The sequence below is a fragment of the Garra rufa genome, chromosome 17 (assembly GCF_049309525.1).
Source record: "Garra rufa chromosome 17, GarRuf1.0, whole genome shotgun sequence".
Classification (NCBI taxonomy): domain Eukaryota; kingdom Metazoa; phylum Chordata; class Actinopteri; order Cypriniformes; family Cyprinidae; genus Garra; species Garra rufa.
The window spans coordinates 36,810,864-36,836,311 of record NC_133377.1 but is presented as its reverse complement, the minus strand read 5'-3'; the positions used below and the strand labels follow the sequence as shown (position 1 = coordinate 36,836,311).

Here is a 25,448-nt window from a genome sequence, read left to right as displayed (position 1 = left end):
ACATATAAAAAAGACAGGATCTTTTGTTGTGGAATCACAAGGCTGATGTTAAATATTCCAAATAATAATTTTTTGACCTGAATCACTGAACTCATTTAGAGTTTAATCTCTGAGCTACATTTACAATAAAGGATATATAATTTAGAGCTTAGACTCTAATTAAGTACAATGATACAGGTCAAATAATGATCATGTTTAAACCTGATGACTTGTGCTCTTGGCTTGTCTAGCTGTTTTGGGCTCAAGTGTGGACTCAAATAAACTCCCGGGAGAGTTATTTAACATTGGGCTTTTTGCTGTCAAATAAAGTGTTTATTTTGATTAATGATTATTTTAAGTAGCTTTAAAATGGTTTCAGTTTTCATTTTTGTTATCTATAAAATCCCTGCTCAAAACAAAATCAGTTTACCGTGCCTTGTTTTATAAATGTTCTGTGTCATTATTTAAACTGTTGCCATCATAGATTTCAATATGGCATGAAAAAACAAAACAAACAGTGGTTGGACCTATAAATCAGATTGTCTCTCTAGACTAGACGTAATGCTGATAGCAAAATGTCTGGCTCTATGAGACAAATGTTGGAGGAACTGAAATAAAAGGCACAAAACTTGTACCTGATCACAGACGTGCAGAGCGAAAATCAGTGTAATGAATCCAGTGGATGGATATCTGCCATGGTTCTGCAGCCAGCTCTCATAGACGTATTTAATAAATTCAGGATGGATGATCATCACCTTAATGACAAACAATTAGCAATACATTTCAGGATATTCTTATTTAATCATAATATATTAATAATATTTGTTCAGAAAAAACTATCCACCTTATTGTTTAACATGGAAGTGTGCTTATGGACGAGACTTATGGTTTATTAGCCGTTATAGGGAAATAACCAGAAGCATAAACAGTGCAGTAAATGGTAAAACTGTTTGCACTACACACTAGTGTGTTCATAATTAAGATGATACATTAAAGTAATATGGTAAGACACACCAATCTGCAATATAAAGCAGCAAAACAAGCAGTTTTGTACAGCTTAAAATAGCTGGATGTGAATGAGACACATAAAATTGGCAAATGGCTGCGCCCACTCATACGGCAAAAATAAGGTGGATACAGACAGGGGCGTGTTTTGTGTTTTGGGGGCCCTTAGCAAGTGGTCCTGGGTAGGCCCCCTAGGTGGATTTTGCAAATGTTTCTGTGGTAGGGATGAGTATTGTTTACATTTTATCACTACTGATACAATACTGCTTATTGATGCCGTTATACTACTTTCTATAAGTTGGTGCAAAAATAAATCATGTAAGATGTTGAAAATTTCAAGTTATTTTATTCCTGCAGTTTACAAATTCCTCTAAACAAACAGAAAATGGCACATAAAGCACCTTTTAAAAATAAAAATGCTCTCCAAAGAGAGAGAGGTTTCCTCAGCATACCACAACATGTTTGAACATCATATGCATATGAAATTAACATACTGACTTCCTCAGGAAGGAGGCGTGATTGTGATTACTCCCAAGTGTCCCGCTTATAGGGACATTTTCATCTCTGATTTAATCTACATGATAAAAAAGGCTTATAGTTAAAATCTAGAATTATTTATACTGATACTCCCATCAGGATTTTAACAGACATTCATTCAGGACCTGAATGTCATTTTTGAAACTGGGGTGAATTCCCCATTTAGGTGACTGTTGGAGGGAGGATTTTTTTTAAGTGGTTGAGTTTTGTTTTTGTTTTTTTTCAATATGTAATTAAATGTTTAATCATGCTGTGTACTTTTGTTTTCATAATAGGCCAATTATGAGCACATCGTCTCTGGAGAACGCAGAAGTGCTGAATGGTTTAAATACTGGCCAAACTTGAAAAGAAAGGCAAATTATAAACTTTAGTGACGATGCATGTAAACTGTGACAGTTCCTGTTTCAACCGTGCAGAGTGCAGCTTGCTTATAGTGCAGACGCGATGTGGTCATTTAAAGCCATTTGCGCATTTTGAGAGGGAAAGACGGAGAGCTTGCGAAGATTCACTAAAATAACGCCTGACAGAAAGTTTTCTCACCTTTGCCTTAAAATTATTTTACCTGCGCCGGACAGAGATTGACACGGTGCCGCTGCACATGAGAACAGCTTCTAAATCGCAATGAACACATAAGTATACGGAGATAAAACAACGCAGGTATTGATAACAGTATTGCATGTCCTAAAGCTTATCAGTAGTCCGGTATTAAACCAATTACAAAAATGTCCGGTTATCGATTTCCATCGGAAGAAATCGCGTTCCGCGGGGGCCCCCTGGATCACGGGGCCCCACGCATTTGCGTGGGTTGCGTGGTGCCTAAACACGCTACTGGATACAGATCAATATGTGAAAGTCAAAAGTTATATGATTCTCACCTTCCTTGTCTCTGTTAGCATTTACTGTAGGTCTCACTCTAGTGTAAGTGCTGACAAAACACAAAGATTCATTAAATTAAGATGATTGCCATAAAACATGTAAAAGATATTTGTCTTCTGTGTTTCTCCTGTGAGCAAATATTGATGAAATGATCTCGCTGTGTGATGTGTTTAGTGGTGAAGACACTGATTAGCCAGCGAACCAAGAACCAAGTGGGTTGAGTTATCTACATCCACGGCGCTCTCAGGATAGATAATCCGGTGAGTCGTTTTAGACCCCACATCCTTCTCGTAACCCTCTGTTGGACCCTTATTTATCCTGAGCAAGAAGATGCCTTTTTAGAAACCATCTTTAGTCGTATGCATTGTCAAGAAAATAATTTACCTTATGACAAAGTCATGACGATCTATGAGAGGCCCATAATTGGATCCCAGGAGGTTCCCTGAGTTTCCCACCACAGCACAGGTTCTGAAGCGATCTGGACCGGCGTCTGAGTAGTGCTCTTCATCGGGGAAGAGAGAAAACAATGTGTCCACCACATCTGTGTAGGTAACTTTACTGTATTTCCTTTGTATACCCTATACAAATGTTAAAACACATGATCAGATTGAGCCTTCTCAAAGGGATCTGGAAAAACACACTTTAAAATTAAATAACAATCATATAATAGCAATATTAGATCAGCTAATAAATTATTCACAAAATATCTTGAACAATAATATTAAATAATAATTGTAGCAGAAATGCACATAACAATGATAAGAAGAAGTAAAGATCTCAAAGAAATTCGTGAATATGATCTATTTCTGTAGAAATAACACGTTGAAAATAAATAAACAACTGTTGATCTGTGCTGCCCCCATGTGTTCAACCTCAGCTTCTGGAAAATCATTGCAGTTATTCTTAACCAGAATCTTTTGTTTCTAGATATTTTATTTGTTTTTAGATATTTTATTAGGCAAGGCAAGGCAAGTTTATTTATATAGCACATTTCATACACAATGGCAATTCAAAATGCTGTACATAAAAGGAATTAAAATCATAAAAATTAAAAATAATAATCACAACAATAAAAACAGAGAATTTAAGAACATTAAAGATGATTTTAAAAATTGATTTAAAATTAATTAGCACAGTAAAATGATTATACATAAAATAATGCAATCTGTTCGGACGTAGCACAGTGCTCATTCAATAAATGCACAACTGAACAGATGAGTTTTGAGTCTGCATTTAAATGTGGCTAATGTATTAGCACATCTGATCTCTTCTGGAAGCTGATTCCAACTGTGGGCGGCATAATGGCTAAGCGGATTCCCCTTATTTTGTGTGAACCCTTGATATTACTAACTGACTCGATCCTAGTGATCTGAGTTGTCTGTTAGGTTTATATTAAGTGAGCATATCTGCAATGTATGTAGCTGGAGCGCAGGCTGAGAATAGCGTTGTCATGACTGGATCACGACACTATAATCAGTGATGCCCTCTCGTACCTTACGCACACCACACCCACTTAGATCACAATCACATCAACATGTCAGCCGGAGGGGTACCGAGGGTCATCGCTTTCGGATTCAATAATTTTTCGCAAGATGGCAAAAGTAGAACAGCGCTTTGCAAGACATGCCATATAAAAATTGCAGACAGCCAGACGACAACATCCAATTTCGTTCGTCATCTGACAAAGAGCCATTCTGCCCAGTAAGTGCTTGTCTATTTGTTAATGTTATCTGGTTAGTTGGTAGTTAGCTAATGTAATAATAGCTAAAGTAGCCATTAAAGGTTGTATCAGTGATTTCAGGCCCAAAAATGGCCCAAATATAAATGATCACATTCATCTAGTTTTATATATATTTTTCCCTTTGAATTAAAGGTACTTGCGCCGTGCTTTTGCAGCGTTAAGCATTGTAGACAATCACAGACATGTCTGTTGAACGCATTGGCCAATCAGAGGAGTGCAAATGAGTCGCTGTGCTGAAGATGTGTTTTGCGCGAGCTCACCAAGTTCTACACTTTCACAAACCTGTCATTATTATTGGCAATAAACTTAAGATGCAAATAGAGGTTCACTGCAAAATATTTGATATTCTTGATGCTGCTCTGATGCACTCCATTACGCACCGCTCTGTTTGTTGTTAGGAAGACTAAAAGTTCAGCGGTCTATCATCATTGACAAAATTATTAAAGAGGTGAACGAATGCCTGGTAAAATGTAGTTAGATAAACATTTAACATTTTTTATTATTTATTACATTTTGCCTTTTTGAATTGAAAATATGCTATAATGTCCTTTATTCATTAAGAGACAATGCATGCATAATTAAAAATAAAATATTATTTGCAAATAGTTAAAATTATTTCACTGATACAATAAGCCTTTCTTTCTTTTTCTTAATTCATTCATTACAGTTTTTCTCAGTTGCTAAGACACATTTCTTGAAAGCTGCTCTCCTTTTCTCTAAACTGTGAACACAAAACCCAATTTTCAAGCTATATTCACAAAATCTCAGACTCTTCTTGCAAAACCAAACTTTCACCTCAAAACAGTTCAATCTGTGCTCAAAACAGAATTATGTTGTCAAGTCGTGCCCCGAGTCAATCAAAATTAAAAACACTACTGAACAGTCACTAAACACTACGTAGAAAAATAGAAAACACAATGCTCAGGACATGAAGCTGGAGAAATAAATGTTTATTGTTCCCTGTAGGCTAAATGCATGTTGCAAAACAAAGAAAACCTGTGCATTTAGCACTTGTACAAAAAGACAAAACAGAAATCTTGTGCATTTACATGTAGCACTTGTAAAAACAGAAATCCTATGCGTTTGCCATTTGTGAACAGTAAGCCCATGTAAAAATAAAGTACAAAAATATACAAATAAGTGCATTACTCAGCCACAGCATCATGTCTCCGTACTGGGTCAGGCCACAGGACTTCATCCACATCACAGGCCACATTTTGTCTGGCCAGGCAACAACATAGATGGGAAGAGTTCGTGTGAGAGGAGGTCGAGGTGGTCAGCGAAGACAAAGAACAGTAATATCTGATGAAATCAGAGCTATACTGTAATTGACCATGTTCTTGTCCATGGTATGAGCATGAGGGAGGCTGACAAAGGGTACAACCAAACATCAGTAGATTCACTGTGTCCACCATAATCCGAAGATTTAGAGAAGAGAACAGGTAATTACCATTTTTTGACATTATAGTACAGTATGTAAATGTTGACAGCAATTACTGTATGACATACTATAGAGCTGGTAAGTCCCACCCATCCATAAAACCCCACTGGACCTCTAGATTGAAAAATCGTCAATGCAAGTGAATGTGAGAAAATAATTGTTTGACTATAATGTCAAAAAATGGTAATTTCCTTGTTTTCTTCTCTAAATCTTCGGATTATGGTGGACACAGTGAATCTACTGATGTTTGGATTTATCAGATATTACTGTTCTTTGTCTTTGCTGACCACCTCGACCACCTCTCACATGAACACTTCCTCTCAGGCCTCACAAACCAGTGCTCTCTGAACTGGCTTACTGTATATGTTCCATCACATCATTAGCCGCAAGTGTGATCAGTTTTGAGTTGTTGTGTTCAAGTGGTGAAACCTGTGCTTTAATTGTGTTTGACTTTTGTCACCTGTGCTCACCATTATGCAGCACGGGTGCATCACAATGAAAATGTGTTGGCAAGTTGTGTCTAAACAGGTGAAAAGTGCTTATGGTTTTGCCAAAAGAGTGATTGATTCAATCAATGGGTTCAGGCAACTGAGCATTTGGTTCAGACATTAGGGTTTAGTGTTTTAGCAATTGAGAAAAACTGTAATTTAAATAAAAATAAACAATTTTAGTTTGGGCCCCGAAAAGCCCCAAATATCCACTGACCTTAGAACCGCCCCTGCTCTGTCTGTGTGTGTGTGTGTGTGTGTGTGTGTGTGTGTGTGTGTGTGTGTGTGTGTGTGTGTGTGTGTGTGAGAGAGGGAGAGAGAGAGAGAGTGTGTGAGTGAGTGTGTGCGAGAGAGAGGAGAAATGTAACAAAGTTTAATATTGTACGTAAACTCTGTGTTTGAGAGAGAGAGAGAGAGAGAGAGAGAGAGAGAGAGAGAGAGAGAGGTGTTCAGAGGAGTCTGTTGGATGTTAAGCTGTTATTTGTTTTATGGACTCAATATTGAAAATTTAAAACATTTCAAACACTGGTGGCAGAGGTGAAAAATAAATGATTTTATGAAGTTACAATTTTGTTTGATTCCATGATGTATTTTACTGAACATGAGTATTTACAATGCAAATCCAAATTATTGTAATTTTATTTATATCTTGTCTTTTCACTTTATTAAGATCAGATTCTGCAGGTAAAATTACAATAATATGGTGACTTGACTTGGACTTGACTTGACATAGCCTGCGACTTGACTTGACTTGACTTGCCCAAGAAAAAAATACTTGGGACTTACTGGAGACTTGAAGGTTAAGACTTGAGACTTACTTGAGACTTGCACATATGTGACTTGGTCCCATCTCTGGTATGTAGTTCCTAGGCCATTGAGTGCTTTATAAACAAGTAAAAGTACTTTAAAATCTATCCTAAACATAACTGGAAGCCAGTGTAAGGACCTTATTATCGCCTTATTAAGGCGAGACACTGCAGGTGAATAGGGGAAAAAACAACAACAACAACAACAACAACAACAACTAATAGTTATCACCTTACTTAACCACTTGATTGATTACATTGATAATTGTGAAAAATTTTTGTATTACAAGTTTTCAAGAATGTTAGGTTTACATATGCAAATGAGGCATTATTTAATGAAATATGCGCTAATTTGCATACATTTATAATACAAAAATCTAAACACTGGATGGATTCAGTTTCAAAATTGTTTAATTTTTTTTTTTTTTTTTTGACATACTAGAGTCAAATGTTTTTATAGAGGGGATTTTGGGTGTCTCATTTCGTCTGGGCATATTTTAGAAAAAACTCAGAACAGACAGGAAACGTCTAAGGTTACATATGTAACCCCGGTTCCCTGAGGTCAGGGAACGAGACGCTGCGTCCTGTCGGACACTTTGGGAACTGCCTTCAGCGTGACCGGTTCTGAACATGCAATAGAACAACGACAATGAACTTGACATTGGCCGGCGCCAGCCCATGACGTCATTAACAAAGGCACCTAACAGTATAAAACGGGCACCTGTGAATACATCAACCATCTTTTTGTCTGACGGAGACATAAGCAGGGCCCAAAGCATGGCTACGAGACGCAGCGTCTCGTTCCCTGTCCTCAGGGAACCGGGGTTACATACGTAACCTTAGACGTTCCCTTCCAGAGGGAACTCTACGCTGCGTCCTGTCGGACACTTTGGGAACGTATATACCCACGCCGCCATGCTGAGGGATAAGTGATCAACTGACTGATTGAGGAGTCAAGAAGGAACATCACCCCTGCTTCAGCGAAAGTCGCTTGGGCCAGAGCCTGAGCTCAACCTCGCAGGTCAGCTCAGGGCATCATAGCTAGCTCGGCTACCCAAGCACGGAACTCTCAAGAGTGGAGGCCTTCTAGGCGAGAGAGGACCTAGTACACTCAACGCTACAGAAAGTAATGAAGTTTATCAAAGAAGCCTTCATACTAAGCGGAGTTCTAAAGAACGGAGGCTTCAGCAGAATGACTCTCTAAACGAGAGGAAGCCTGACAACGTTCTGTGCCAACAGGTAAATAAATCTAAGAGAGCAGGTCTCATGACCTAACTATATTCAACACTGGAGGTAATCAGTGAGGCTGAATAGCCTATACGCCAAGACTACCTGAGTGGAGATTCTGAAGAGTGGAGGCTTCAGCGAGAGGAAGCCTAGCAACACTCTGTGCTAGCAGGAAACAGCTCTAAGAGTGGAGGTCTCATGACCTAGCTACACTCAACACTGGAGGTAATCAGTGAGGCTCAACAACCTACGCAACAGAACTACCTGAGTGGAGTTTCTGGAGAGTGGAGGCTTCAGCAAGAAGACCCTCTAAACGAGAGGGAGCCTGGCGACACTCAATCCTGCTAAAAGTGCTACTTGGATTGGAGTTGAAAAAACTAGAGGTTTTGGAACCAACTCGAAGATGGGAACGAAGGGATTTCCCTGCGTAACCCACACCGTATAGGATTTCAGAAAAGGACCCGACACACAGGAGGGACCTTTACCATAAACATGGATTTCAGAAAGTGCCTAAGACTCAACTGTGCACTTACCACTCATGTGGATTTTAAGGAGTGCTCAAAGCTTTACGTGAGTACTCACCACTATTGTGGGTTTGAGAAGGTGCATAGCGAGGGAAACACCATATATTATTAGGCGATAGCAAAGCTCGGAAGCGGAGCTTTTGGAGAGGGGAGGCTTCAGCAGAAACGCTCTCTAGAGCGCGAAGAAGCCTATCGACGCTCAATCCTAAGGAAGCTCTTCAGAGTGGAGGTCTCAGTGTAAAAACCCTCTAGAGGAGGGGAGACCTGACTACACTCAACGCTTGAAAGTGACAAGGCTCACAGAAGAGCTCACATGCTAAAAGCAGAGCTGTGCATAGTGGAGGCTTCGAAATTGTTTCTAAGGAAACAAGCCTACAACACCTGGTCTTGGTGAGTGGTTGGGTTAGCACTCCACCAAAATAATTAGCGAGGCATAAAAGCGCCTACTAGCTGTATGACTGCGGCCTGCATTTCTGGAGAGCGGAGGCTAAACAGAAACACTCAAACGAGCCTGGCGACACTCGATCCAATGGAAAAAGCTCTCAAGAGTGGAGGTCTTAACATGATGACTCTCAAATGAGGGGAGACCTGGCTACACTCAACGCTAAAAAGTACTAAACTCACATAAGAGTCCACAAGCGGGACTCGGTAGAGAGGAGGCTTCAAGAAATGCATCTCTGAAGAGAGAGAAGCCTAACAACACTCAGTTTTGGCAGAGGGGCTTTAGCACGATACCAAAAAAATAGTTAGCGAAGCCCAACGGGGCCTACCAGCTATATACTGTGAGAATGGGTCTACTTAAAAGCGGGATCAAGTTGAGTTTTTTTAATTAGAGGCTTAATAACAGCCAGTTTGAAAGTTTTGGGGACATATCCTAACGATAGTGACGAATTAATAATATTCAGAAGAGGATCTATGACTTCTGGAAGCACCTCTTTTAGTAGCTTAGATGGAATAGGGTCTAACATACATGTAATCGGTTTAGATGATTTAATAAGTTTGTACAACTCTTCCTCCCCTATAGTTGAAAATGCATGGAATTGTTCCTCAGGAGATTTATAACATATCTGATGTGATACTGTAGCGGATGGATGCATAGTTAGAATTTTATCTCTAATAGTATCTATCTTGGTAGTAAAATAGTTCATGAAGTCATTACTGCTGTGCTGTTGGGAAAATTCAGCGCCTGTTGGTGCTTTATTCTTCGTTAATTTAGCCACTGTATTGAATAAATACCTAGGGTTATGTTTGTTTTCTTCTAAGAAAGATGAAAAATAATCTGATCTAGCAGTTTTTAATGCTTTTCTATAGGATATGTTACATTCACGCCAGGCTGTACGGAAAACCTCTAGTTTTGTTTTCTTCCAGCTGCGTTCCATTTTTCGTTGTGCTCTCTTCAGTGCATGAGTGTGTTCAGTATACCACGGCGTCGGACTGTTTTCCTTAATTTTTCTTAACCGCAGAGGAGCAACTATATCTAAAGTGCTAGAAAAAAAAGAGTCAATACTTTCTGTTGCATCATCAAGTTTTCCTGAGCTATCGGATATGCTGAGGAATTCAGATAAATCAGGAAGGTTACTTACAAAGCAGTCTCTTGTGGTAGAAGTAATGGTTCTACTGTACTTATAGCGAGGAGTTAGTTTTACAGTTTTAGTTATCTCAAGTATACACGAGACTAGATAGTGATCTGAGATATCATCACTTTGATGCAGAATTTCAACGCCATTAACATCAATTCCGTGTGACAATATTAAATCTAAAGTATGATTTCGGCAATGAGTAGGTCCTGACACGTGTTGTCTAACCCCAATTGAGTTCAAAATATCTATAAATGCTGATCCCAATGCATCTTTTTCATTATCAACATGGATGTTAAAATCACCCACTATTAAGACTTTATCTGTGGCCAACACTAATTCGGATAGAAAATCAGCAAATTCTTTAATAAAGTCTGTATGGTGCCCTGGTGGCCTGTATACAGTAGCCAGTAAAAACGTCACAGGAGATTTATCATTAATACTTGATTCTTTGGATAATGTTATATGGAGCACCATTACTTCAAACGAGTTTTACTTAAAGCCCGTTCTCTGAGAAACATTGAACATATTGCTATAAATTGTGCAAACACCTCCCCCCTTACCTTTTACACGTGGCACATGTTTGTAACAGTAATTTTGGGGGGTAGCCTCATTTAAAATAATGTAATCATCTGGTTTTAGCCAGGTTTCTGTCAAACAGAGCACATCTAGCTTATGATCAGTGATCATATCATTTACAAAAAGTGCTTTCGTAGAAAGTGATCTGATATTTAATAAGCCAAGCTTTATCATTTGTTTCTCAGTATTATATACATTTTTTATTTGTTGAACATCAATTAAATTGTTACTCTTACATTGCTTTGGACGTCTATTGTATTTTCTAGCTCGGGGAACAGACACAGTCTCTATAGTGTGATATCTAGGTGAAAGGGTCTCTATGTGCTGAGAATTAACTGATTTCTGTGACGTGAGTCAGCTAGCAGACGGTCGGTTTAGCCAGTCTGTCTGCTTCCTGACCTGGGCCCCAGTTAGTCAAGTGCAAACGCTAAGACTATGTGCCATATTTCTAGATAGGAGAGATGCTCCACATCCAGAGGGATGAAGACCATCTCTTTTCAACAGGTCGGGTCTGCCATGTTATTTCGCGGGCACCACTTTGACATCCAGCCATTTAATGATGACAATCTACTATGTATCTCATCACCACGGTAAGCAGGGAGGGGACCAGAGCATATTACAGTGTCTGACATCGTACTTGCAAGTTCACACACCTCTTTAACATTATTTTTAGTGATCTCCGACTGGCGAACTCAAACATCATTAGTGCCAACGTGAATAACAATCTTAGTGAATTTACGTTTAGCATTAGCCAGCACTTTTAAATTTGCCAAGATGTCAGGCGCTCTGGCTCCCGGTAAACATTGGACTATGTTGGCTGGTGTCTCTATTTTCACGTTCCGTACAATAGAATCGCCAATTACTAGAGCACTTTCCTCAGGTTTCTCAGTGGGTGCTTCACTGAGTGGGGAGAACCTGTTTGATGTTCTGATCGGAACGGAAGAGCGGTGTTTTGACCCGCGACTATGCCGTCTCACAGTCACCCAGTTGCCCTGCTGCACGCTGTAACTACCGGAACTGAACAATTTGCATGTCTCCCTGAGCTAGTCACATTCAAAGCCGTATCTAAGTCCCTCACATTCTTACTATCCTCCATTAAAGTTTGGATGTGTGTCTCTAGGATGTGTAGTCTCTGAAATCTTCTCTGTCAGCCTAGCTATTTCCTTGCATTTATCACATGTATAAGGCTCACTGCCGACAGAGATAGATAAGCTATACATGTGGCAGGTGGTGCAGACAACAATAGCAAGAGAAGAAGAAGCCATTACTCACCGTTTTTGTAGAATGGTTCCAACTTACCACTGTTGTTTTGATGAACACTTGAAGAGAGGGATGGGAGGAGGAACAACGGAGTGAATAAGACGTAAAAGGAATCGCGATTCGCAAGCTAATCGGCTAATGGAATGCTAACTTGCAAATCGTGGTTGTAGAATAAAAGTGAAACGGTTCGCGAGAGAGAAAGGAGAGCGTTAGTAGGCGCGAGTAGAGAACGTGAATGTAAATGCAAGTCGCCAGTGGCAAGCTAAATAGCTAACCCACTGCACTCGCGGTTAACGGGTAAAGTGAGGGGTCAGATTAGTGTGACGGATAATTTCACAAGTCTGTTGGGAGTAAAGCTGTTTTTAATTACTTTAAACAGCAGAGAGTAATAATAAGATAGAGATTTCTAAAGAAAAACAAGCTCCAGAAAGCTACAATCACAGAAAGCTAAAAACACAAACCACACGGCAGCTCAGCAAAACAGGAAGTGACGTCACGATAGTTGCTCGATAGTTGCTCCATTGACTTCCATTCATTTTTAATTACAGAGCTCTACAACAGAATTTTTACTAGTAACAATTACAATTAGAGAGCTTTCTAAATCAATTTTTACTAGTAATAATTCCAATTAGTGAGCTCTCTAATTCAGTTTTTACTAGTAAGAATTTCATTTAGAGAGCTCTCTAATTCAGTTGTTACAAGTAAGAACTGAATTAGAGAGCTCTTTAATTTAATTACAGAGCTCTGCAATTAAACATATCTTTAATGTGGTTTTTTACTAGTAAAAATTTAATTGTAGAGCTCTGTAATTGCATTTTTACTAGTGATAATTAAATTAGAGAGCTCTCTAATCAGAATTCTTACTAGTAAAAACTGAATTAGAGAGCTCTGTAATTGGAATTATTACTAGTAAAAATTGATTTAGAGAGCTTTCGAATTGTAATTGTTACTAGTAAGAATTCAATTGTAGAGCTCTCTAATTGTAATTCTGACTAGTAATAATTTAATTGTAGAGCTCTGTAATTAAAAATGAATGGAAGTCAATGGAGACATATGACTAGTAAAAATGAATTTGTAGAGCTCTCTAATTGAAATTCTTATTAGTAAGAATTGAATTAGAAAGCTCTGTAATTGGAATTGTTACTAGTAATAATTGAGTTAGAGAGCTCTCTAATTATAATTGTTACTAGTTAGAATTTAATTAGAGAACTCTCTAATTGGCATCGTTACTAGTAAAAATTGAAATATAGAGCTCTCTAATTGCATTGTTACTAGTAAAAATGCAATTACGACGAGTAACACTTAGTATATTTTAGGCTAAAACGGCTTGCCATACACTACCTAACTGTGTGCGTTCAGCCAGTTTGGTTTAAAAAAAATGTTCACGTGTAGTATGGTGTTTATAGGCCTATTTAGATCGTTTAGAGTAGACCTAATATAAATGTATGATACGGAGTATAAACAATCTGAATATTAACGCTTTTTAATAAATATATTTAGCAGTACCGTGACTTTGCTACTGTTGTCATTATGTCATCCAAATATTTAGACAGCAGGGGAAATAAATTAAATGGCTACCCGTTTTTCAGTATTACAAATAATTTCAAAATATCACTAATTCCCCCATTAACTTTTTCAGCATTTTTTTATATTAAAAACTATTGTTACCTTTGTCAATGTAGTTTAATTTTAGTTTTTCACACAGAAAAGCATTTTTTCCCCAAATTAAATGTGTTCAAACCACTGATCTATATAATGACTCTATTATAGATCAGTGGATCAAACCTATACCGCAGTTACCCCCACCCTTGATTTCCAGAGATCCAGACTGAACTCACGTACCCACCACCATCTGTAGACGTCTGGCCGTAACACATCGTTTCTTCTGTTCAGCAGAAATGGAACCGTGGGGCTGAACCGCATGAAGAACCAGTTGCTATCGTTCAGATCTTTGACACATTTATCACAAGCGCACAGACCTCCACGGCTGTAATCAACGGTTGTTTTGAGAAAAACATAGATGACCGCGTTTTGGAAGAACATAAAAACAAAAAAGGCGCCAAAAGTGAAGAACGCTCTGATGTACGAAGACTTCTGTTTAGTGAGGAGAACCATATTTTCAACTGGCTGAAGAGGATTTAGAATCCTAAAACTGGAAAAAGAGAGAAAAAACAGTGTGCTATTTAGGCTTATGATGTTAATATTCCTGGGTGATTCTTAGACTATGGGCACTTTTATGTACCATGCTCATATTTTTAAAAATACATATAATTTTGGACAAATTCCTTTCTTTGTCAAGCTAACAATAAAACCACCCTACATTTTTTTTACTACCTTTCTGTTATGATTTCTTCATAATTTTCAACCTCCTTATAAGTGTCAAAATCACAGTTTTCTCCTTGTCGCACACGCACACCCAGACTTTTAAACTTCAACAATGAAAATACAGTTTAAAAATATGACGTAACTATTAATGTACCTGAATTAAGCAATAGTAAAATAATTAAAATACATTATAGTATTTAATGTGAGACCTCTATCAATATTACTTTTTATAAAATATAGCTGTCGCACAGTATTGGTATCATTTCCACCACAAAACTGTAATGTATCTTTAAAAAGTTTGTGTGAAAGATTTTTTTATGTGGTTTCCATGGAAATGTTCAATGACAGAGCACATGTTGGACATGGAGGGAATTTAAATTTTCATCATCAACAAATGAAGAAAAATCTAAGTAAATATTGCTTGATCAGTTAATATATTTATTCTACGTCATTTCCACCACATGCTGTACCTTCAAGGGTGTTTTTAAAAAGCTAAACATTTTAAGTTAAATAAGAGTATTTTACATACATGAAATGCTAAGTAGTAATTCAAGGCCAATCAGTGAAGCTATCATCCATTTTTTCACAAAAAAACTACAGAAATGTAATTTCCACCTCAGTCATTTCCACCACACTGCCCTCTGTGGTGGAAATGACATTCATGGTTACAAAGTACAATTGATATGGATTGTAAGAATAGATTTGCAGGACTGCAAATGTTTCAATCCAGAAACAGTCATGTTCCAGCATTGGGATTTACGTTAATTCCTTGTCATTTCCAAAACACCCTGTCATTTCCACCACCACACACATTTTTTAAAAATATTTAAAAAGTTCTCATCACACATTAAAAAATCTATCCACAATTTATGAGATCATGCTCTACTTAACATAAAAAATAAAGTTATTCTATTTTTAAATAACAGCTATATATTGAGATGTTGTGGAAATGACATTTGTTCATTGCAGGTCGAAAAAAAAAGTAAAATATTAACCATTTCTCTTGTAATCTAATTTTGTCCCCTTACAGACCTTAAAACTATAGACAAATTATTTAAACTTATGTGTTATGTGACTTTAGAACAATTTTCAAAAGGCTAAAAGTGCCCTTAGTTGAAGAAACGCCCTTCTACTTCTAACGTCATCTCATAATTTTTCTTAATTGTGCTTGATCTAAAACAAATTTCAAGGCAATGTGAGTAGGCCTACTGAAGAACTAACCGGCCACAGCTGTGAAATAAAGTGTGTCCCTAGAGTTGCTCTGTTGCCTATTAAGCAAAATCCATAAGGAGCGTTTATCCTGTAATATTAGCCTTTCACGTTATTTCTTTAATTTGAATCAGCTTTAAATTAGGTAAACAAATCGCAAAAGATGGTTGTGATGCTGACATTGGACGTTTCTATGTTCGACTTAAGGATAAATATAGAACAATCCAGCCATTTAATTTGACATGCTAACCTTTTTTTCTTCTGCACTCAAATAAATTAACATCCAATGACCCCGATAAATAACATCCAATAAATTAACACCCCAATGGCCCACAGGTATAATTCCAGTGAATGCACCCTTAATTAAATAATCTGCCAAACTATCCAATGAATATTTGTGTTTGCACTCTGGAGAGCTTCAAAAGCATTTAAATTATTTGAGCAATGTAGCCAATCACAGACATATCTGTTGATTTCTTGAACGCAATGGCCAATCAGAAACATTTTAGGTAGACAGAATTCACTCAGCGCTGAAAATGGCTGATTATTTTGTGGGATCGCCATGAACTAAAATGAATGAAGGATTTTTTTAGTGATAAAGGGATTAGATTGACAAAGTGATAACCATAGTAATGGACGGGACAAAAAAAAATATATGTTAGAGCACCCTTCGGGCTTCAGTTCTGGAACCTAAATTCATTTCCAGCAATTTAGCCTATAACTGGCTTGATAGTCCCACAACTGATCATTTTTTATTTTGCTTCTTCACTTGGAATTAGTAGCAATAACAGAGTCCAAAACCTCAAGGTATTCTTGACTGTAAATGAACTAAACAATTAGCATAAATTTGTCACAGTATCTTTGTCAATGTTGGTTAATAAAAATACAACTGTTAATTGTAGCCCATGGTTGTCACGGATTAGGCAGGAACACACGAACAACGACGTAATAAAGACGTATTTAATAAATCCAACAGAATACAGGTAGACATGGGAACACCAGGGGAAAACATCCATTTAACATCAAAGACCGACAAGAGTACAGGGGAAAACACACACCTTAAATAGACAGACTAATTACAACCACAGGTGCAGACAATGACGGCGAAACCAAAAACACTCAGAACAGCGGGGGAGAATGGGAGAAACCAACAAGAAAGTCCGGGGGTGTGACATTACCTCCCCCTCCCGGAAGGCACGTCCTCGTGCCGACAAACAGACAAAAGGAAACAGTAAAAAGTCTTAGGAGGATGCTTAGGTGGAGGACGGACTCCCGGGAGGAGGGCACAAGATGGAGTCCAGGGTGGTGACGGAGGGAGGAGCCAAGGAGGTGACAGGAAGGGGCTGGAGCAGGAGGAGCCAGGTGGGACCCAGGCCGCAGCCAAGATGTATTCCCACGGTGGAGCCGATGGAGGGAGGAGCCATGGTGGAGGAGAGGCTGACGACTCCATGGGTCCGACCGACGGAGGCGGAGCAGGTGGTGGGAGAGCCCGAGGCGGAGACGGAAAGCCGAAGATCTTGGGTGACACCGCGGATCCGGAGGGCCAAGGCGGAACCCAAGGCTCTGGCGACCAAGGCGGAGATGGAGATCCGGAGGTCCGCGGCGGAGCCGGAGCGACAGAGGGCCGAGGCTGTGCCCGCGGGAGGGAGGAGGTCCACCAAGCCGGTGGGACGGAGCGACGAGGCACAGCCGGAGGAGTATAGTCCAGAGGCGAAGGTGGGGCGACGACTGACCAGGGCGGAGCCGGAGGGACGATGGAGCCCGGTGGAGCTGGTGGACCGACGGGCGACGGCGGAGACGAGGGAGCAGAGAGCCGGGGTGGAGCCGCAGGGTCGGAGGGCCGAGGCGGAGTCCAAGACTCTGAGGCTGGAGGCGATGGTGAGGGATCCTCCAGCCATGACACCGATGGAGACTGGCAGACCCTCGGCGAACCCACCGCACAGATGGTGGGCTGAGGGTGAGCAAGGGGACTGACAGATGACAGCGGGGATTCATGAAGGCTGGGCGGAACCAGCGGTGACTCTGGATGGCTGGGCGGAACCAGCGGAGATTCAGGCTTAGGCAGAAGAGGGAGGGTGGGTGGGAAATCCAGGCAGATGGGTTTTTCTGTGAAACAGTCAATTAAGTCCCCAGAGTTGTGCTCTTGCTCACCCCCAGTGGCGGTGCAGTGGACGGGGCTCTCTACAGCCCTCTCTTGCTCCATGAAGAACTCCACCGTCGCTGATGTAGTAGCCGGCTCTCGCACCTGGTCGGAAGTTTTGACCCCATCGGCGCTCCATAACTCTGTCGCTCCGGGCTCGGGCTTCCCGTCTACGATGGGCTCATAATCCGCAGGTCGAGGTGGCTGGCTGGGCTCTGGGTCTGGAGTGGCACTGACGAGGTTCTCCTGGAAACGGGTGGGAAACGAGGGTTTGTTTCTCGCCAGTGTCCACTCCACAAATGCGGCGAAGTCCGCTCGAGGGCCATCCTCGGACGACGGCGCTCTGCATGATGCGTTGAGGCTTGCATCATAGAACATACAGAGCGCGTCGTCCGGGTAGCTGGTGGTATGAGCTACGAGCTGGAACATCAAAGTGTAACCCTCGAGCGGTAAATCCCCCTGCTTCAGCCGGAGGAGGATGAATTCTGGACGGAGGAAGGACTCCATGGGGAAAACACTACGGAAACAAAAAGACTGGGAAAAACGAACGGGAAACAAAACGGAGGTGAACACGCCAAGAAAATAAACTGTATTGGTCGGTCTTTCTGTCACGGATTAGGCAGGAACACACGAACAACGACGTAATAAAAAGACGCATTTAATAAATCCAACAGAATACAGGTAGACACGGGAACACCAGGGGAAAACATCCATTTAACATCAAAGACCGACAAGAGTACAGGGGAAAACACACACCTTAAATAGACAGACTAATTACAACCACAGGTGCAGACAATGACGGCGAAACCAAAAACACTCAGAACAGCGGGGGAGAATGGGAGAAACCAACAAGAAAGTCCGGGGGTGTGACAATGGTAACTCAGGTTAATTAAAAAAAATGAACATAGATTAATAATTCCTTTAGAAGTTCATTTTAAACAAATGTTAAATAAGTTCATATTTACATTAGTTAATACATGTTAAATAAATGCTGTAATCCTACCTGTCTGTTTGGAAATTTGGTTCCCCCAATTCTTAAACAGAATATGGAACAATAGATCCCAACAATATCCTGGTGATCAGGTAACATATAGGGATGAATCTGAGGAGGGTAGTGATTCTCTAAAGTACACATCACCTGATTCCATTACTGATAAGTAATGGAAAAACCTGGCATATTCCAAGAGCCTTATGACACTGACATTGTAAAAACTATAAATGAACGAATAGAGAAGTAATGGGTCATTGTTTAAAAGATGTGGGAACCATGCTCATATTGTGGGGGTGCAAAGCACATTCAGCATTTGTTTGCATATCTATATCATTTGTATTGTTTGTTTTTTATTTTTCTCTTAATGGTGCCTTCATGTGCTATCGGAATTATCGTGAATAGGCATACGAGTTTCCTAGTCGAAGATTAAAGCCGTTCATGACCAAATTCATGTCCAATTTCCGACTAGGAAACTCTGTTTATGATAATTCCGATAGCAGGTTGTGACGGTCTCCGTCATTGAGCCTGTGAGATGTGATTGGCGGTTCTACTTGCGGCAATCTGCAGATTGAATGCACCTGCCGCTGCGCTCTGAGTGCTCCTTTAAAAGAGCGATCGTTGAGGCAAACAGAAATGGGGGTTTTGGACTTTGGGTTGTATTAGGTTGGAGTCTGGTTAATTTCAGCACCTTTTACGCTGCACCATCAGTACATTACAATGTTGCACTCAGGCACCTTGCGCTAATGATTTGATTTGTTTATTACTTCACCTTCTCATGAAATTTTAGAAAGATGTTCTAAGGAACAATTGTTAAAAATAGCGGAATATTATGAAATAGTGATTAAGGATAAAAGATTTGGTAGAGAAAATGTGAAAATTATTTTGAGAACGGAGTTGATTGGAAAAGGCTTTTTAGAGTCCAATATGGAGGAGTCAATAGCAGGTGCATCTAATTTACAAACGAATATGTCTTTTGAACAGCAAAAAGAGCTACTGCTTTTACAGATGGAGCATGAAAAATTAAAGCAACGCTCTGAGGGTAATAAGTTGGAGCTGGAAAAAGCGAGACTTGAGGTGGAAGCCCTTAAACTGAAACTGGTGAAAGAAGGTAGGCTGCCTAGCTCTGGTGAGAAACAAGGTATGTCTTTTTCGCTTACTTCAAGCTTAAAACTAGTTCCGAAGTTTAATGAAGAAGACCCTGACACCTTTTTTAACTTGTTCGAACGTATGGTAGAAATGAGGAACTGGTCAAATGATGATTGTGTAGCTTTACTTCAGTGTGTTTTAACAGGAAAAGCACAGGTAGCTTTCTCTTCAATGTCGATTGATGATTGTAGAGATTATGATAAAGTCAAATCTGTAATCTTGAAAGCTTATGAGTGCGTACCAGAAGCTTATAGACAGCGTTTTCGTTTGCAGAAAAAAGATGACGTCCAGACACATTTAGATTTTGTCAGAGATTTGAGGAAAAACTTTAATCGTTGGTGTGCAGCATTATATATTAAGACATTTGAAGATTTAAGTCACTTGATGGTTTTAGAACAATTTAAAAACTCACTCCCGACTCGTGTTGCTACATATATCAATGAGCACCATGTTGAAACTCCTGAGGAAGCGGCAATGTTAGCTGACGATTTTGTACTGACGCATAAATCCGCTTTTGTTGATGTACATGATCGTGATGTTCAGTCTGCTTCATTTGTAAAAACTCCATTTAAAAATGAGCGAGGGTTCACAGGAAAATTTGACCCGAGTAAGGTATGCAATTACTGTCGGGAGAAGGGGCATTGGAAGTTGGACTGTCCAGTACTTAAGAATAAAGATAAACGAACCATGTCATGTTCACTTGTTAACTCCGTTGTTTCCGTGTCATCAGCTCGGTCTGAAGAAGTAAAAAATCCGACATTTGGGGGTGAATTTTTGGCCTCTTACGCGCCTTTTATTTCAGAAGGTTGGGTATCTTTAGGAGAGGAAAATAAAGTTCCTGTGAAAATATTAAGGGACACTGGTTCGATGGATTCGTTCATTTTGGAGTCTGTTCTTCCTTTTTCTCCGCACTCGCATACTGGTGAGAGCGTGTTAATCAAGGGAATAGGACTGAATGTTTTGTCCGTGCCTCTTCATAAAGTGACACTTCAGTCTGCGTTGATTCAAGGCGATGTGGTAGTAGGAGTACGGCCAGCGTTACCAATTGAAGGAGTTCATATCATTTTGGGAAACGGACTAGTAGGTGGGCGTGTTTGGGCTGACAGTTCACTGTTCTCGATAATTATTGAAAATAAGAATGAAATTGAACGCCGTCAAGATGCCGCCTGTGTAGTAACTCGTGCAATGAAGCAGCGAGAGGATGAAATGATTCTTCAAAAGGAAATTCAGTCAAATAAAGTCTGCACTGATTTGTTTGTTCCTGACGTGTCTGCACTGTCTTTTCCTATGTCAGCAGAGGAACTTGGAAGTGAGCAACGACGCGATTCCTCTTTGGAGGTACTGTTCCAGAGTGCTGTTACTCCAACAGAAGTGGGTAACCTTGCTCGTGGGTATGTGGTCAGTGATGGAGTGTTGTTGAGGAAATGGATTCCTCACAAAGGTGACTTGGCTGGAGATCCTATTTTCCAGGTGGTGGTTCCTGATAATTTTCGACGTATGATTGAATTTGCACATGATCAAGCTGGTCATCAAGGTGGGCGAAAGACTTATGACCGCTTGTTGCGATATTTTTTTTGGCCGCGTTTAAAGCGGGACGTTTCTGCTCATATTAAGAACCGACTGGTTCAGGCAAGGGAACTTGCTAAAGTAAGTCTTCAGAAATGTCAACAAAATATGAAGCGGTTATACGGTCGAACAGTCGAATATAGAGTCTTTGACTCAGGAGATTAAGTTATGGTATCTCGGCCAATAGTATCTATTAAAACCTTATTATGAAAACGAAAGTAAGTCCGTGTCAAATCAGAAAACGTGGTAGCGGATGCGCTGTCACGTATTTCACATGCAACATAATGCATTTTTCTTTTCTGGTGTTCTGGGAGCTGTTTTTTTGTTTTGTTTTTAGATCACGTGACTTATGTTTTATATTTTGTTGCAGGTCTCTTTGCAGAGTCCCTGTCTTATGGGGAGGGGTGTGACGGTCTCCGTCATTGAGCCTGTGAGATGTGATTGGCGGTTCAACTTGCGGCAATCTGCAGATTGAATGCACCTGCCGCTGCGCTCTGAGTGCTCCTTTAAAAGAGCGATCGTTGAGGCAAACAGAAATGGGGGTTTTGGACTTTGGGTTGTATTAGGTTGGAGTCTGGTTAATTTCAGCACCTTTTACACTGCACCATCAGTACATTACAATGTTGCACTCAGGCACCTTGCGCTACACACTGATTCTGACGTATACAGGAATATTATTATGTTTCGTTGTTTCTTTTCAGTGAGTTATGTTTAAGTTGAATAAAGCCTTTTCCAATTCGACCTTATGTTTCCGTGCGTCCCTCTTTTGTTGCTTCCCTTTGAGCCACGGGTTGTAACAAGGTGAAAACAGCATAAAATGTTATTATTGCCCAGTTATGCTGCCTTCACATGCTGGCAGAATTATACAAGCTTCCCAGCCAAACTCATTGCTATCATTGTAGAACCAACAACTAAAAGGGACTGAACTGAATGACTGAACCGAAGCAGTGGGAACTGAATCATGTTTATTTAAGAAGTGTTAGATCAAATACGGAGAAATGCATTATTTTATTTTACTGATTTTTTTTATTAATGTCAATGGCAATTTTATTTCTATAGCACAACTAAATAAAACTACAGTTGACCAGTGTGCTTCACACCAGAGACTGGTTAAAAAAAAAAAAAAAAAAAAAAAACACCTCTATATATATATATATATATATATAGGTGGTTTTTTTTTTTTTTTTTTTTTTTTTTTTTTTTACCTATGGTTTTATTTTTATATATATATATATATATATAAAACCATAAAAACAAAACAAAAACAGTGCAATACATTTTATCATTGACCATATGCCTGGCAAGGCTGGGAAAGTGGCCAAAACCCCTCTAAAACCAGTCTGGTTAACCAGTTAAAACCAGCTAACCAGCCTAGGCTGGTTTTAGCTGTTTTTTTTTTTTTGTTTGTTTTTTTTTTCAGCAGGGCCTATAATAGTTTTCACTCAGATCAGTGTTTTATGCCCAATTATTTACTTATGTGGCAAGAAGCCATGTAATAAGCAGGATAGTGTACATCCATCTGGTTATCGCAAAATAAAGCCCTTCAGTCATATACAACAGCCCTCTGCTTTGCATCAGGCTGCTGATAAGCCTGCCTGGCTTTATTCTGCGATAACAACCAGCTGTATGTACATTATCCCTTACATCAGTGTTTCTCAACCCTGGTCCTGGGCGCCCCCCAACACTTCACATTTTGTATGTCTTCCTTATCTGACACACCCATTTCATGTCTTGGAGATATTTTGTAATGAGCTGATGAGTGCAATCAGGTGCTTGATTATGGAGACACACAAAATGTATAGTGTTGGGGGGTGCCCAGGACCAGGGTTGAGAAACACTGCCTTACATGAATTATTCTTTCAAATTTATTAAAAGATAAGATAGGTTTTACTTTAGCTCAAAGTCAGAGCCGGATAAAGCAGGATTTGACCACTGAGTTTATCTGCTTGTCAAATTTTAAACCATCATCATCAAAAAAAAAAAAAAGTTCTTTACTCAAGGCTTTGCGGAGTGTGTTAAATTACCTACACTCTTAAAAATAAAGGCTCCAAAATGGGGTGTTTTTGCAGTGATGCCACAGTAGAACTATTTTTGGTTCCCCAAAGAACAGTTTTGAAAAGAACCATTTTGAAGAACATTGAAAAAAAAATCTAAAGAAACTTTTTCCACTATAAAGTACATTTTCTGCATTTAAAAGGTTCTATGGATGTTTAAGGTTCTTTGTAGAACCATCGGTGCTAATAAAGAACCTTTATTTTTTAAAAGTGTAGGGTTATTTGACTAGAAGAATAAGACAGGGGCACCATAAGGGGGGAAGGTTAGGACTATTCCAATGGCCTAATCTTCAACATGTTTGCCATTGGTTAATCTTCAACTTGTTTACGATCTAACGGTACAGCTGTGGATCTTTCCCACTCCCAATATCTCTGGGGGCAGTTGTAACAATTTTTACATTTTCCTTCATAACAGACTATTTGATATATACCAGTCATCTTTTGATACAATAAACATCTACAGTGCCCTCCACTAATATTGGCACCCTTGGTAAATATGAGCAAAGGTGGATGTGAAAATTAATCTGCATCATTTATCCTTTTGATCTTTCATTCAAAAAATTCACAAAATTCTAACCTGTCATTGAAGTAAAACAATGAAAACTGGGGGGAAATCTCATTATGCATTAAATGTTTTTCTCTAGTTCACATTAGCCACTCTTATTGGCACCCAATTATTGCAATGTCCTTTTCCCAAGATAACAGCTGTGAATTTTCTCCAACAATGTCTAATGAGTTTGGTGAACACCTGACAAGAGATCAGAGACCATTCCTTCACAGAATCTCTCTCTTCCCAGCTTCATGTTGGTGCTTTTTCTCTTTAGTTTCTACAGGGTTCAGGTCAGGGAACTGGGACGGCCATGGTAGAAGCTTCATTCTGTGCTCAGTTACACATTTTTGTGTTGACAAGTTTGTTTTGGATCATCGTCCTGCTGGAAGATGCAACCATGGCCCATTATAAGATTTTCAACAGTGGCAGTCAGGTTTTGATTTTTTATCTGCTGGTATTCGATAGAATCCATGAAGCCATGTGGCTAAACAAGATGTCCAGGCCCTCTGGCAGAAAAAACAGGCCCACAACATTAAAGACCCAGCAGTATTTTTAAGCATGAGCATGGGGTACTTTTTATCCCTGTCTGCAACAAAACCATCTGGAAGGTTAGCTGCCAAAAAGCAATTTTTTAGTTTCATCTGACCATAGAAGCTATTCCTGTTTGAAGTTCCAATCATGTCTGACAAGTGAATATGCTGGAGTTTGTTTTTGGATAAGTCAGGAGGATTTTTCTTGAAACCCTCTGGAACAACATGTGGGGCTGTTTGATCATTTTATTTTAGGCTTTCTGACCCCTAAACTTAACTAATCTCTGCAATTCTCCAGCTGTGATCCTTGGAGAGTCTTCGGCCCCTTTAACTCTCTTCCTTAGCGTGCATTAGGATGATATAGACACACGTCCTCTTCTAGGAAGATTTGTAACATCTTTAGTTGTTTGGAACTTCTTAATTATTGCCCTGATGGTGGAAATGGGGATTTCCAATGCTTTGGGAAGGTCAACAAACTTGTTCTGCACATCAGAACTATGTTCTTTGGTTTTACTCCTTGTGATTGATGATTAAGGGAATTTGGCCTTTGTGTTCCTCATTTTTATAATCATCATGTGGAACAGGAAGTCATGGCTGCACAATTTCATGCTCCTAGTCACCCTGGTGTGCTAAAAAAAAATGTAAATACGAATAGGAATATACTTCAGAGATTTTGTATTCATAGTAATTTCTAGGGGTGCCAATAATTGTGGTCAACATGCATTAGAGAAAACCATTTATTTCATAATGTGAGTTTGCCCCACTTTCAATTGTTTAATGAAAAGTTCGAATTTCGTACATTTTTTTAATGGAAGATCAAAAAGATAAACAATGAAGATTTATTTTCACAGCCACCTTTTCTCATATTTACCAAGAGTGCCAATATTAGTGGACGGC

General features: G+C 39.5%; 1 pseudogene; it reads right to left on the bottom strand.

Annotated features, from left to right (window-relative positions):
* Positions 1-531: 531 nt before the first annotated feature.
* On the bottom strand, positions 532-14,155 carry LOC141289395 (CMP-N-acetylneuraminate-beta-galactosamide-alpha-2,3-sialyltransferase 1-like; annotated as a pseudogene).
* Positions 14,156-25,448: the final 11,293 nt, after the last annotated feature.